This window comes from Eleutherodactylus coqui, chromosome 6 (genome assembly GCF_035609145.1).
Source record: "Eleutherodactylus coqui strain aEleCoq1 chromosome 6, aEleCoq1.hap1, whole genome shotgun sequence".
Classification (NCBI taxonomy): domain Eukaryota; kingdom Metazoa; phylum Chordata; class Amphibia; order Anura; family Eleutherodactylidae; genus Eleutherodactylus; species Eleutherodactylus coqui.
Window position 1 is genome coordinate 176,942,980 of NC_089842.1, and position 14,068 is coordinate 176,957,047.

Consider the following 14,068-nt stretch of genomic DNA (forward strand, 5'->3'; position numbering starts at 1 on the left):
CTAGTACTCGTGCTGTTTTTTGTTTCAGTTCTTCAAATATCAGCAAAAAGTTTTCCTTTGAGGTCTCTTTTAACCCGAGGAAATAAAAAATAAGTTGCACAGAGCGACATCGGGTGATTACGGAGGGTGAAACAAAGGGGTCATGCTGTTTTTCGCCAAAAGTAACATAATAGTCAGCGCTGTGTGGGCAGTGCGTTGTTATGATGGAAGAACCATCACCTGTTTAGCACAAATCGGGACGTGCACAAATAAATTCTGAGTGCACTATCCCTCTCCCATCAAAGAAGCAAATGAACATTGTTCACACGTTGTTTGTATGAATAGGCTGTCACAAAATAAGCAAAAGACTGAACAACTCGTCAAACGCAACTTTCCCTAATTATCTACCATTCACAATAGGCATTGGACACGGCTCATGTGACATCTCACAGCTTACCAACACACCCATGGACATGAAAGCCAATTCACACAACCAGTTTCAAACACAAATAAGCAGATATGCACAATGCATGTTCTTTGGATTTAGGACATAGTTCTGTCCTGGGTCATAAGGTGGAGAGAGGTATATTACCTTCAGTTGTTCTTCTCTGCCGCTATCTATCTAAGACTGGGCTCACATGGCTGTAAGCGGAGGCCCACAGCAAATTCCAGCTATGAGCCCGGCTGTAAACCGGCATACAGCCACATATGGCAGATAAATTGTACTGCACATGACCGTGTACGCACCATCGCTTAGCGATAATGCGGTTACCCGCAGCCGATGCTCAATGTAATTGCGTATGGGCAGCAGGTATATCAGCGACCATAGAAAACAATCGGCTCTATGTCGCGGATATCCGCAATAAAATACAACATGCTGCATTTTATTTTGCTGTTCGCGGATTATGCAATTCCGACACACTAATGTAAGTGAAACTGCATAATTCAATGCATTTGATGGAACCGTGTATTACCGCAGATCATACGTCCATGGCAGGGGCATACCTAAAGGCTCAGGGACCTGGGTGCAAAAGTTCAGCTCAGAGCCCCCCCTCTGGGCCTCCACCTCACACTCCCCCGTACCCATACCCATATCGTGCTGCATACATGATCTAGCCCCTTGGCGTAATCTTTCCAAACATGACGCGTTTCCTACACATAAAAATTTGTTTGTAGCCCCGCAGGCCACTCTCACACACATCGCTTTTTACTGCTATTAGCGCGGTGTCCAGAGCGCTGTACTAAACGCGGTACAACACTCCCATAGATTTTAATGAGCTTACTTAGACCCGCACTCGAACATAGTGTTTCTAATGCCTCGATTTTCGAGAGCTGTCTGTTCTATTTTTGCGTTTTCGTGTTCTTTAACACACCTCCTCACAATGATGGGGTGCATTAAAAAGCACTGTCAAACGCTGTAACCTGTGTTCTAAAATGCTACTCGAAATTCTGGTTAAAATGCCACAATTTCAAGCTGCGTTTTCTGAACACGTGTCAGAGCGGCCTTAGGGTGGTTCATGTTTCTGTGGTACTTTAGAACCACAATAAAGAAAAACATAAAAAACCTGCATGCAGTATTTAAAGACCACGTACATTATTAAGGAGCTGCAGACACTATTAAAAACTGCATGTGGTTTTGATGCGTTTTTTAAAGGGTGAAATTACATACAGTATATGCAGAGAGATGTATAACTTTTATACCAGCGATAGATAGATAGATAGAAGCTAGATGAGACATACAGACAGATAGACAGATAGATACCCATACCCCGGGGCCCGGACCACTTCTCCTCCATGTGGTAGCAGCAGCACGAGAGGCAGACGCAGCAGCTTCCGTTCAGCAGGAGGCAGGGGCCGCACATGATCACATGACCACTGTGCCCTGCTGGCCATGTGACTGCCTCCTTCCTCCTCCCCCCTGCTCTTCCCTGCTTCCTCTTAGCCTAGCCGTTCTGCCTGCAGCGTGATCGGAACCTTGCTGCAGACAGAACAGCCAGCCATTAATGCACTGAATTTGCATATGTGTATGGCGGAGGGCAGCCTACGGGCCCCCTGAGCGCAGGGGCCAGGTCGCCACCGCGACCCCTGATGCTACGCTTATGGCCCACGAAATTTGCAATTCAAATCCTGTCGTGTGAGACCGGTCTAATGCACACTATGCATTGCTCTCTGATTAGCCATTGCTGATCACATGAGCAGCTTTGGCCAATCAGAGAGCAATTATAGTGCATTGGTTGTCTAACACTGCCATTGCACTGTGGGGATTCGGTAGTCTGAAGATTGCATTCGCCATCTTAGATGACCTAAAACAGGATCTAAAACCAATTAATCAAAGAACAGCAACTGCAGGTAATATACCCCCATCCCCTCCGGACCAAGGACAGAATTTTGTCCTGAAACTAGAGGGTCAGTTTAATAGAAATAGATGAAGTGACAGATTGACTAGCAGTAAAATTCCTGTTGATTGTATGAATAGTTGTTTATGCGGACGTAAAAATAATTGTTGGTCATTAAAGAGACTCTGTCACCTACTTTTAGTCCTAAAAGCCAAGTTCATGGGCTAAAAGTAGGTGACCTGCTGAGTCCAGGGATGTAAGTGTTATACTTACCTTCCACGTCATTACCCCTCATGTGAGCGCAGAAAGTCGCACTAAGTGCATTGAGTGGTGCTAACTTTAGTAAGGACTTCTTAGCAGCGGCAGGGGAAGGTAAGTATAACACAAAAATAGAGCAGGTTCTATTTTTATGTGCGGACAAGAAATGTGCACTCAAAGAAAGGAAATGTGAATGAATCCGTTAATATCAATGGATTCTATTCTATGCGTATTATGTGTGCAAATTTTGTGCATTCAAATATGTTTGTCTGAAGAAACCCGTAACTACACAATGAATACGCACAATATTTATGCATGACAGAAGGAAAAATCAATGGTGAATTTGGGTGCGTGAAAAACGCAATGAATATGTGCGCAAAAGAAACGCAACGTAGGGGAATACACACAGTTTTGGTCTGTCAAAATGCTGCGGATTTCATGAATGAAAACTGCATATGTCAGTGTGAATAAGCACTAAATGTGTTGTAGTGGTGCAGTATCAAAATGACCTGCAGAGTGAGTTAGTCAGGCAGTCTGATACCTGGAAAGTAGAAGTAAGGGTTAACACCTGATGGGTGTAGCAGGAAATGGTTGCATTTAAGCCAGTTCCTGCCACAAGCAAAGGGGGAAGTTACAGCTTGGCAGTGCAGGACAGGCTGCAAGCTGAGGTCCAGTGTGGACCAGTTGGGTCTGTCAACCGGTCTGATGGAGGAAGACGCCCTCCAGATGTCCCAGGCGGGGTTAGTAACAGAACCCTGTGGGTTGTGAAGCCCAAGCTTATGAGGACTGTGTATGATTTGTTGGATATGCGGTTAATAAAGGCTGGCAGGAGCCAGATCTAAATAAACTTCTGTGGTTGGAGCCTGTTTTCGTGTGAGGTGGCCATTGTTAGGTCTAAGGGCTTATTCATAGGAACATATCTGCACTGCATATTATGTGTACAAAATATGCGTACGCAACAGGCACTTAATAGAACCTATTAATTTCAATAGGGTTGGTCACATATGCATTTTCGCGCACACATTTCGGTCACATAAAAAACCCTACCATATTCTATTGTTGTGCAAATTGCGCACGAAAATAGCACACGTTAAACTAATTTAACTTTCCATTGAAATTAATTGGAGCATGCTTGCGTGTATTTTTGCGGACCCATCGTGTTAATGCACACATAAATATGCTTACGCCCGTGTGAAGCGGGCCTAACACAAGCATCTGCTTAAGTAAATAGCCTTAAGGGCTTATTCACATATTTTTCAGCATTATTTTGTGAGCCAACAACCAGAAGTGGAAAGAAAGTATACTGGAAAGATCTGCATGTCTTCCGTATTGTAGACCTGTTTCTGGCTTTGGCTTACAAAATACTGATATAAAATATGCCGTGTGAAAAAGGCCTAAGAAAGTGTTCCCACATCACGAGCTTTTCTGGAAAGAAAAAAGCAGATGACACTCATGAAAAGCTAAAGCTCCTACTTATCCTTTCCTCTTTATGGGGTCTGGATTTAAATTATACCTAAAGTAAAAAATCCAGAAAACCCCGGTGAGAATAGCCTGAACGCAGGGTGGAGAATACTGCACTGAAGTTAAGCTCTTTTAAAGTTACTCATGGGAGTACAATCATATCATAAACACCCGCTCACCAGGAGAGTAACTATCAGGGTGCAAAGGTTGGGGTTGCATCTGGATTGTTAAGCCTGATGAGGCCCTTAATGGTCCCTCTGGCACTTGTATAATAAATCACACATGGTAGATGGAGGCTGTATTCCAGGTTTTGCATTGGAGATGACTCTGCCGTACATGAGCAGCAAAGGCTGTAATTCTATTTAGGGATCATAAGGCACAGTCTTCTAATATTTTTGATCTTGTAGACATAAGGCAGCGAGTATTAATATAAGGGCTTAAACACATGGGTGTGTTTTTGTCCTGCATAATGAGACAAAATGAAAAAAATTGATTTCAATGGTTTTTATTTTCACTAGCTCTTTTCTCAGGCGCCCAAGAAAAGATAGGGCAGGATCCATCTTCTCGCTGTTTTTTTTAACTCCTGCGCTATGGTGAGGAGTTTGAATGGACGGAGAAATAAAAATCAGGTCATGCACAACTATGCTCTGTTGCAGCAAACGTAGCTACGCATATAGCCGTGTGAAACCGCCCTAAAGGCTTATTCCGATGTGCCTATATCAGCTTTTCACGCCTGGCCGATATACACTGTCTCTCTCTGCAGGGGGAGGAGGAGGGCTGGGCTGGGAGCAGCGCACTGAGCTCCCGCCCCCTCTCTGCCTTCTCTCCACCCATCGCCACTATTTTCAATAACTGGGGGTGGGGTGGAACTTGGCTCCGCCCCACCCCTCCCATTGCAAACAGTAGTGAGGGCGGAGAGGGGGCGGGAGCTCAGTGCACTGCTCCTGGCCCGGCCCGCCTCCTCCCCCTGCAGAGAGGCACAGCGTATATTAGCCGGGCGTGAAAACCCAGCCGATATAGGCACGTCGGAATAAGCCCTAAAGGTGAGTTCACACCACATTTTATTTTTTGTTCAAATTTACCATTACCCATTCCCATCGCAAACATTTTTAGTTGCAACTTTTTTTGTTTCTCATCTTTGGCCTTGTTAATTTCAGTAAGACAATGCTAAACCCCATACTGCATCCATCACATCAGCATGGCTTCACAGAAGAGGAGTCCGGGTGCTGAACTGTCCTGCATGCAGTCCAGACCTTTCACCAATAGAAAACATTTGGCGCCTTTTGATATATGCTATTCTGAATAAAATATGGTTAGATGAGATTTTTCAAATCATTGCATTCTTTTTTTCTTTACATTGATTTTCATTTTACACTGTGTCCTGACTGTTTTGGATTTGGGGTTGTAGTATGAATAATGTGATAGTTAGTTTAACCCTGGGTTCCCACACAGCGGAATCCCGGCATAAATCTCGCGGTTTGGCCGCAGCAAAAAACTGCGAGATTTCCGCCGGAAGAAGCACTGCTCCAAAACCCGCAGCACTTAGTTGCGGGTTTTGAAGCCGCCCGGCCACTCGCTCTTCTGCTGCGGCCTGTGCTCTCATAGAGGAGAGTGTGGCCGCAGCGGAGGAAGAAAAAGAATGAGCATGCTGCCGCCGGCTAATCTGCACCACAGTGCCGGCTTCCACCGACTTTGCCCCGGCGGATTTGCCGTCCCGTGTGGACGAGATTTCTGAGAAATCTCATCCACATGGCTGGCTAATCCTGGGATTAGCGGCCGCAGGCGGATTTACCGCGGCAAAATTCCAGACGGGATTTCCACGGCAAATCCGCCCCGTGTGAACCCAGCCCAACAGTTCTGACTTTTACGGTTGTGGCAATACCAAGTATGTTCATTTGTAAGTTTTATTTAATTTAAATTTAAATTTTTTTTAGTTCCATTAACGGGACTTTACCGTGTGATCACTTGTATACTACACTGCAGTGCTTCTACATTGCCCTGTATTTTTCTGTCACCATCATCCAATGGCTATTTGTGCTACCACCGTTGACATCAGCACCTCCCAATTACATCGTGAGGGCAGAGTTGGAGTCACAGGGAGAGCCCCCTCCCTCTGGCTAATTTCTTAGATGCTGTGATCACATATTCTCCACTATGGTGTCGTGCAGATTTCATCCCGGATCCCATTCCCATGCAGTTATCTGAGGAAGGGGAAGGATTCCCCAAAACGATACTACTCTGGTAGACAGCGTGTGTCCATGCTCTGCTTACTGCCTCTGGATAGTATCTCTTGGCTTGCAAATAGACTTTGAGCACTGAGATGAACTCTTGCTACAATATCTATGTAAGAGTGAAAGTATACATCTTACAGCTATTGGCCACAGCCAGTCACATGACATATCAGCAGGTGTGACTTATCTGAACTCAGTTACTTACAGAAACTATGAGTAAACGTTTTTTCAGAGTTGTTGAAGTATGCAAGCATTTAGGAGTTGTAAAATTGTGGCACATCATTTAAAAATGGGGCGATGTGGCATGATAAAATGGGTGCAGCTAGCTAGGCATATTAGATACCTTTCTCTTCCTAAAGCCACTTAATCGCTTACATCCACCAGTATTTTTGAATGCATCCTTAACCCAATTATGACCAAGTGCCGTACATGCGCTTGGTCCTGGGCTTTAAACTCACGCCATTAAAAATGTATAGTGTGGTTTTAAAGTTTCTACTCCTGCAACACAGCAGGAGCACGTCAGGCTATCAAAGGCTATAAGAAGGCAGAAGCAGTCTACCGTATAATTACTTCTGTCTTTTCCCTTCCAGCCTACATAACAGTCAATGTGCGCTACGCAGTGAACAAAGGAAGCGGCAGTGCCATTCCCTCTATTGGACCCAGTCATCATGTGATCTCTGGCACTCCCAGCATGGCAAAGCGGCTGAGTTTTAGGAGACCCAACTCAACTCTACCAGTGACTACTGTCACCATAGGGGGATGCTTTCACCTCTAACTGTGGCTCCTATGGATATCATTTAGGACCGAAGCACTCCGGTTGTTAAAGAGAACCTGTCAGCACCTTCAGCCCTACTAAACTGACTACAGCAGCAGGCTACTGAATTATAGCTCTTTCCAGAAACAAGTTTGTTATCTTTCAATTAGAAAGCATACCTGTAGGAAACGTCTTTTAAAATCTCCAGTTCTGCGTGCTAATGTCTGCAGTCCGGTACGGTGGGTGGGCCCGAACTGTCCCTTTTGGCCAGAGTTTTTAGCATTAATCCGCCCAACTTTGTTTTTGTGTCTTCTGTAATCCACGGAGCACTATGAACTGTCACACATAGCCGGAAGTTCACCGACTGACACATGTGCAGACAGGCACAACGAATCTATCCACAAAAGTGCTTAAATAATATGTGCATGTGGCGGTCTACAAACCTCGTCTGCTTCTGTTGTCAGTTTAGTAGGGTTGAAAGCCATGCCGGGTTCTCTTTAAATGGTTAATAAACTTGATTTGATTCATGACGTAAATTTTTCGAAACAGTTTTAAAATTTATTGAGGTAGGTGTATAAAGTTTCTCAATCACAAATTTGGCACATGGCATATACTTCAATTATTAGGTGGCAATTTACTTAGTATTTCCCCCGTTTAGTACACAAAATCCAATCTGTGTAACATTTCCATGGAATGATATTTCCATAGAAACAATGAAAACTTGCAAAAAAAGAGACAAGTTGTCTTTAAAGAGTTCTATGGTTTCAATTACATATTGATGCAGAGGTGTAGCTAGGAGGGGGCTGGAGGGGCATTTGACATTGGTGCTGGGTGCCACTGGGGACACCAACAAGGCATTCTGACATATATAATAATAATCTTTATTTATATAGCGCCATCATATGCCACAGCGCTTACATATGGGATTTGGTCCCAAGCAAAAGCTCTCAAGACTATTTTGTTGCAGCTCATGTATATAAGAAGCTTCTATGGACAAAGAATAGATATTTCCGCTATAAATACTATGACATATCTCAAGCACAGAGCTGCCTCTATGGAGCAGCATATATAATCTCCCCTTTCAGCAGCAGTACCTAGGGGCAATAATAATAATTTATTAGAAGTAATACCAGCCTAGTAACAAGTGTACTGCACAAAACACTGATACCTTATTACCCCCCAACACCACAGGACCACACTGCACCCTACAGAGCTAATTTTGCAGTGAACAATATTGGAACTGGATTAAAGGGATCAAGGACTGTTGGGGTTTGCCAATAGGAAACATGTAACTGTCATGGCTTCACATGAATGGTATCCGTGACAGCAGTGTAAACAGAGCCAAAAACTGACCATATATTGTAGATAGCTGATGTTCATCCGAAAGCCATTTCTTCCAACCACCCCATTTACATGCATGCTCGGCTGATCGTGTATGGATTCTGAATGGGAAGAAGGGAGTAAGCCTCTGCCAGACATCTCTGGTGACAGCTTATCTTCCTTGAGAACAAGAGGATTCAGCATGTTCAAATCCAATAGCCCAATCCTTCTTACGTCCGACATCTCCCATACACATTCGATGGTTGTAAAGTCTAACTAAAAAGCATTGATTGTGTATGGTCACCTTAAGTGTTGCTACCTTGTTTACTTATATTTAGAGTCCCTTCCCAAGCAATGACTAGCTTTAGATGTGGGAAGGTGAAAGTCTTGGAATGGTGCCTGGCTCTCATTTCCATAGAAACCCTGTGGAATGTCCAACAGAGGTTCATGCAAAGGAAATCCTCGGGCCCTCTGATAATTTGATGAAATTTGAACTTTTTTGAAAGTATAGTGGAATAAAATTACAGCCCAGATGCGCAAAATCGCTAAAAATATTTTTTAAGCTTTACACTGCAAGAACCTTTCATTTTAATGGTAATTTGTAAAGGTTATAAATCCATCTTGAATATGGTGTAAGTTTGCAGAAAAAGCAGATGGGACCTGGAGTGATAAATGAACTGACTTTTACGCTACTGTACTGTCAGAATCAGCAGATGTGAACCTGCTGTGCCACACACTGGTTTGGCTTAGAGCCTAATCCAGAGGTGACTCCTGAGGTACCCCGGTCTTCACTCTTTAACCCCACCAATCAGGCTGTGGGCTTTGCTGCAGGTTCCTCAGACTGTTACTTTGGAAGTGGTCCCAATATTGTGGCAGCTGACACTACTATAGTCAGAGATACGGTACCTGACAGTGTCAACTGGAGTATAGTTAGACTATTTGAGTTGGTGAAGGCATCACAACTTCAGAATGAGGTACAAGCTGGAGGTTAGTATACACAGTATGGTACAACAGGCTAGAGATCTGCGCATGCAGCAGACAGAAGTATAGTCAATGTGTGGGACAGAGTGCTAAGCAAGCAGAAATGCAGTCCTAAGCTCTTGCTCATGACCAGAAGGTTGTGAGTTCAATCCCTGCATGGTTCAGGTAGCTGGCTCAAGGTTGGCTCAGCCTTCCATCCTTCTAAGGTTGGTACCTGAAAACACTGCAGAATAAGTTGGCGCTATACAAATAATAATTTTTATAACAAGCTGGCGTCAGAAACATAGTCAGGAATAGCCAACCTTAGGATGAATTTGAATAGCACCTTAAGCAGCACCTATCCCCCCCCCCCGCCCTCTTTTTCAAACTTGCGCGGAGTTTGAATAGTGCGGGAAAAAAATACCCGTCCATGCACAACTATGCTTTGTACCAGCAAGCATATTATCGCATATGCCCATGTGTTTTTGCCCTCAAGCTGTATGAAATGTAGGCCAACGATCATGAAGAAGGAAAACAGTTAGCAGCACTATTTTTCTCTGTTGGCATTTGTTTTCATTCATGGCTCCTCGACATGCAGGTCATTAAGTAGAAAATATGGGGCAGGAGAGATAAATCGAGAATAAATGAGCTAGGGGCCAGGGATGAGCAGGTTTCTCTCATTTGAAGTCTAGAGAGTACATCGAAGGTATTGATAAATCCAGTCAATTACATATGGTTTCCAGCTAAAGCATAACATCCTTAGTTAACAATAAGATGTAAACACCAGCGGCTGAGCTGTAACCTGTAGTGAACTATCTCATGGCTTGCTGGGGTCAAACAGGAACGTGATTGACTGCTGTAAGATAATACAGGGTGATTCTAAAAGAATGGTGCAAAAGTAAAGTTGATTTCTTCATTTCTTCAAGACAGAAGTATTTTAACCCCTTAAGGACGCGGACCTTTTTTTTTCCCATTTTCATTTTTTCCTGCCCCCTTTTAAAAAAAACATAACTTTTATTTTTCTGTTGCTGTATGAGGGCTTGTTTTTTGCGGGACTATTTAATGTACCATATAATGTACTGAAAAACTTGTAAAAAATTCTAAGTGGAGTAAAATGGGAAAAAAACGAAATTCCGCCACCTTTGAGTATGTCTTGTTTCTACGGTATACATGCTGCATCAAAAATGACCTGCTAACTTTGCTGTATGGGTCAGTACGATTACTACATTACCAAACGTGTATAGTATTTTTTGTGATGTACTACTTTCATTTGTTTTCAAAGATATTTAATTTTTTTTAATGATTTTCTGTCGCCATCATCGGAGCAAAATATCTTTTTTATTTTTCTGTCGACATAGTTGTGCGAGGGCTAATTTTGTGTTTGACGTCCTGTAGTTTCTGTTGGTTTCATTTTTGAATATATACAACTTTTTGGTCGCTTTTTATTACATTTTTTTCTTGGAGACATGGTGACCAAAAAAAGCACAATTCTGGCATTGTTTATTTTTTCTTTCTGACGACGTTCACCATGCGGGGTAAATAATGCATTACTTTGATAGATTAGACTTTTATGGGATACCAAATATGTATTTTGTTTATTATTTAGATTCTTTTATTATAAATATGGCAAAAAATCTTTTTATATTTTCATTACTTTTTTTTTTTTTTTTTAATAATTAGTAGAGATGAGCGAGCGTACTCGGATAAGCACTACTCGCTCGAGTAATTGGCTTTATCCGAGTATCGCTGTGCTCGGGTCTAAAGATTCAGGTGCCGGCACGGAGCGGGGAGCTGCAGGGGAGAGCGGGGACGAACGGAGGTAAGATCTTTCTCTCCTTCTCTCCCGCCCGCTCCCCCCTGCTCCCCGCTGCGACTCACCTGTCAGCCGCAGCGGCACCTGAATCTTTAGACCCGAGCTCAGCGATACTCGGATAAAGCCAATTACTCGAGCGAGTAGTGCTTATCCGAGTACGCTCGCTCATCTCTAATAATTAGTAAAACTTTTTTAACCCCTCAGTGACTGCCGATACACCTTTTGAGGGCCTATATTTCCGTGAGGTGGCTTGATCGCACTATGATTTAATGCTATGGCATTACATTATACTGCAGGAGCGATCAAAGCATTGCATCTTGTTGTCCCCTCTGGGGACTAAAAAAAAACTAAAAATAAGAACAATATAGTTTTACTAAAGTTTTATTAAAAAATACTAGTACAGCAAAAAAAAAAAAAATTGATATCATAGTAATCGTACTGACCCATAGAATAAAGTTATCATGGAATTTTTGTTGCAGTTTGTGGGTTGTAGAAACAAGACGCACCGAAATATAGTGGAATTTCATTTTTTCCCCATTTCTCTACACTCTAGAATTTTACCCACTTAGAATTTTTTTAAAGTTTTTCAGTACATTATAGGGTACATTAAAAAGTACCATTGAAAAATACAACTTTTCCCGCAAAAAACAAGCCTTCATACAGCAACGTCGATGGATAAATAAAGGAGCTACGATTTTTTAAAAGGGGGGAGGAAAAAGCAAAAATGGAGAAACGAAAAAAAAAAAGCTTGGTCTCTAAGTGGCCACAGCTGTGGCAGGGGATTCTTTACTCCCCACAGGGAGTCCCCTTGTCACTGAACACTGTGACAGTGCTATCACAGTGTTCAGTGACAAGGGGACTCCCCGTGGGGAATATTTACACAGCAATAGCGGAGGGGTGAGCATATATTTATATATTTTTATTTTTTACACAAACCAGGGATGATTTTCAGTAGAGATGAGCGAACGTACTCGTCCGAGCTTGATACTCGTTCGAGTATTAGCGTGTTCGAGATGCTCGTTACTCGTGACGAGTACCACGCGATGTTCGAGTTACTTTCACTTTCATCTCTGAGACGTTAGCGCACTTTTCTGGCCAATAGAAAGACAGGGAAGGCATTACAACTTCCCCCTGCGATGTTCAAGCCCTATACCACCCCCCTGCAGTGAGTGGCTGGCGAGATCAGGTGTCACCCGAGTATAAAAATCGGCCCCTCCCGCGGTTCGCCACAGATGCGTTCTGACATACTTTAGGGAAAGTGCTGTCTTGGTGGAGCTGCTATAGGGAGAGTGTTAGGAGTATTTTAGGCTTCAAGAAACCCAACGGTCCTTCTTAGGGCCACATCTAACCGTGTGCAGTACTGTGGAGGCTGCTTTTTGCAGTGTTGCACTTTTTTTTTTTTTGGTATATCGGCCGTGCAGAGCATTGCGCCCTGCAGTAATTAGACATAGTGCAGGGCCAGTAGTGGTGAGGCAGGGACAGAACACATATATTGTGAGGCAGGGACAGAACTCATATATTGTGAGGCAAGGACAGAAGACATATTGATTGAATATAGGCAGTGGGCCTTTGCAAAAACATTTGGGGAAAAAAATCTATTTGGGCTGCCTGTGACTGTCCTCAGTGTTCTGAGTCTGTGCTGGGTGTAGTAGTCCTCCTAATTCATACGCAGCCAGATAAGTGTTACAGCAGGCTTGCGCAAAATTATTTCCTGGCGTTGTGTTGGCTGTTAAATCACCGCTGTATTGCAGTCCACAGTGCAACACTCTGCAGTTATTTGACATACTCCAGGGCCAGTAGCGGTGACGCAGAGAGAGAAGAGATATATTGATTGAATATAGGCAGTGGGCCTTTGCAAAAACATTTGGGAAAAAAAATCTATTTGGGCTTCCTGTGACTGTCCTCAGTGTTCTGGGTCTGTGCTGGGTGTAGTAGTCCTCCTAATTCATACGCAGCCAGATAAGTGTTACAGCAGGCTTGCGCAAAATTATTTCCTGGCGTTGTGTTGGCTGTTAAATCACCGCCGTATTGCAGTCCACAGTGCAACACTCTGCAGTTATTTGACATACTCCAGGGCCAGTAGCGGTGACGCAGAGAGAGAAGAGATATATTGATTGAATATAGGCAGTGGGCCTTTGCAAAAACATTTGGGGAAAAAAATCTATTTGGGCTGCCTGTGACTGTCCTCAGTGTTCTGGGTCTGAGCTGGGTGTAGTAGTCCTCCTAATTCATACGCAGCCGGCTAAGTGTTACAGCAGGCTTGTGCAAAATTATTTCCTGGCGTTCCGTAAGCGAAGTCAGCCTCCAACCACAGGCCAATAAGCGGCACATTTAATAACAGCGTTCTGTTTCTGCACTACTGATAATACACCATGCTGAGGGGTAGGGGTAGGCCTATAGGACGTGGACGCGGGCGAGGACGCGGAGGCCCAAGTCAGGGTGTGGGCACAGGCCGAGCCAGTGCGGTGGCCAGGGGTAGAGGCAGAGCCAGACCGAATAATCCACCAAATGTTTCCCAAAGTGCCCCCTCGCGCCATGCCACCCTGCAGAGGTCAAGGTGCTCAACGGTGTGGCAGTTTTTCACAGAGACGCCTGACGACCGACGAACAGTGGTGTGCAACCTTGGTCGCGCCAAGATCAGCTGGGGAGCCACCACCACCAGCATGCGCAGGCATATGATGGCCAAGCACCCCACAAGGTGGGACGAAGGCCGTTCACCGCCTCCGGTTTGCACCACTGCCTCTCCCCCTGTGCCCCAACCTGCCACTGAGATCCAACCCCCCTCTGAGGACACAGGCACTACCGTCTCCTGGCCTGCACCCACACCCTCACCTCCGCTGTCCTCGGCCCCATCCAGCAATGTCTCTCAGCGCAGCATCCAGACGTCGCTAGCGCCACTGTTTGAGCGCGAGCGCAAGTACACCGCCACGCACCCGCACGCTCAAGCATTAAACGT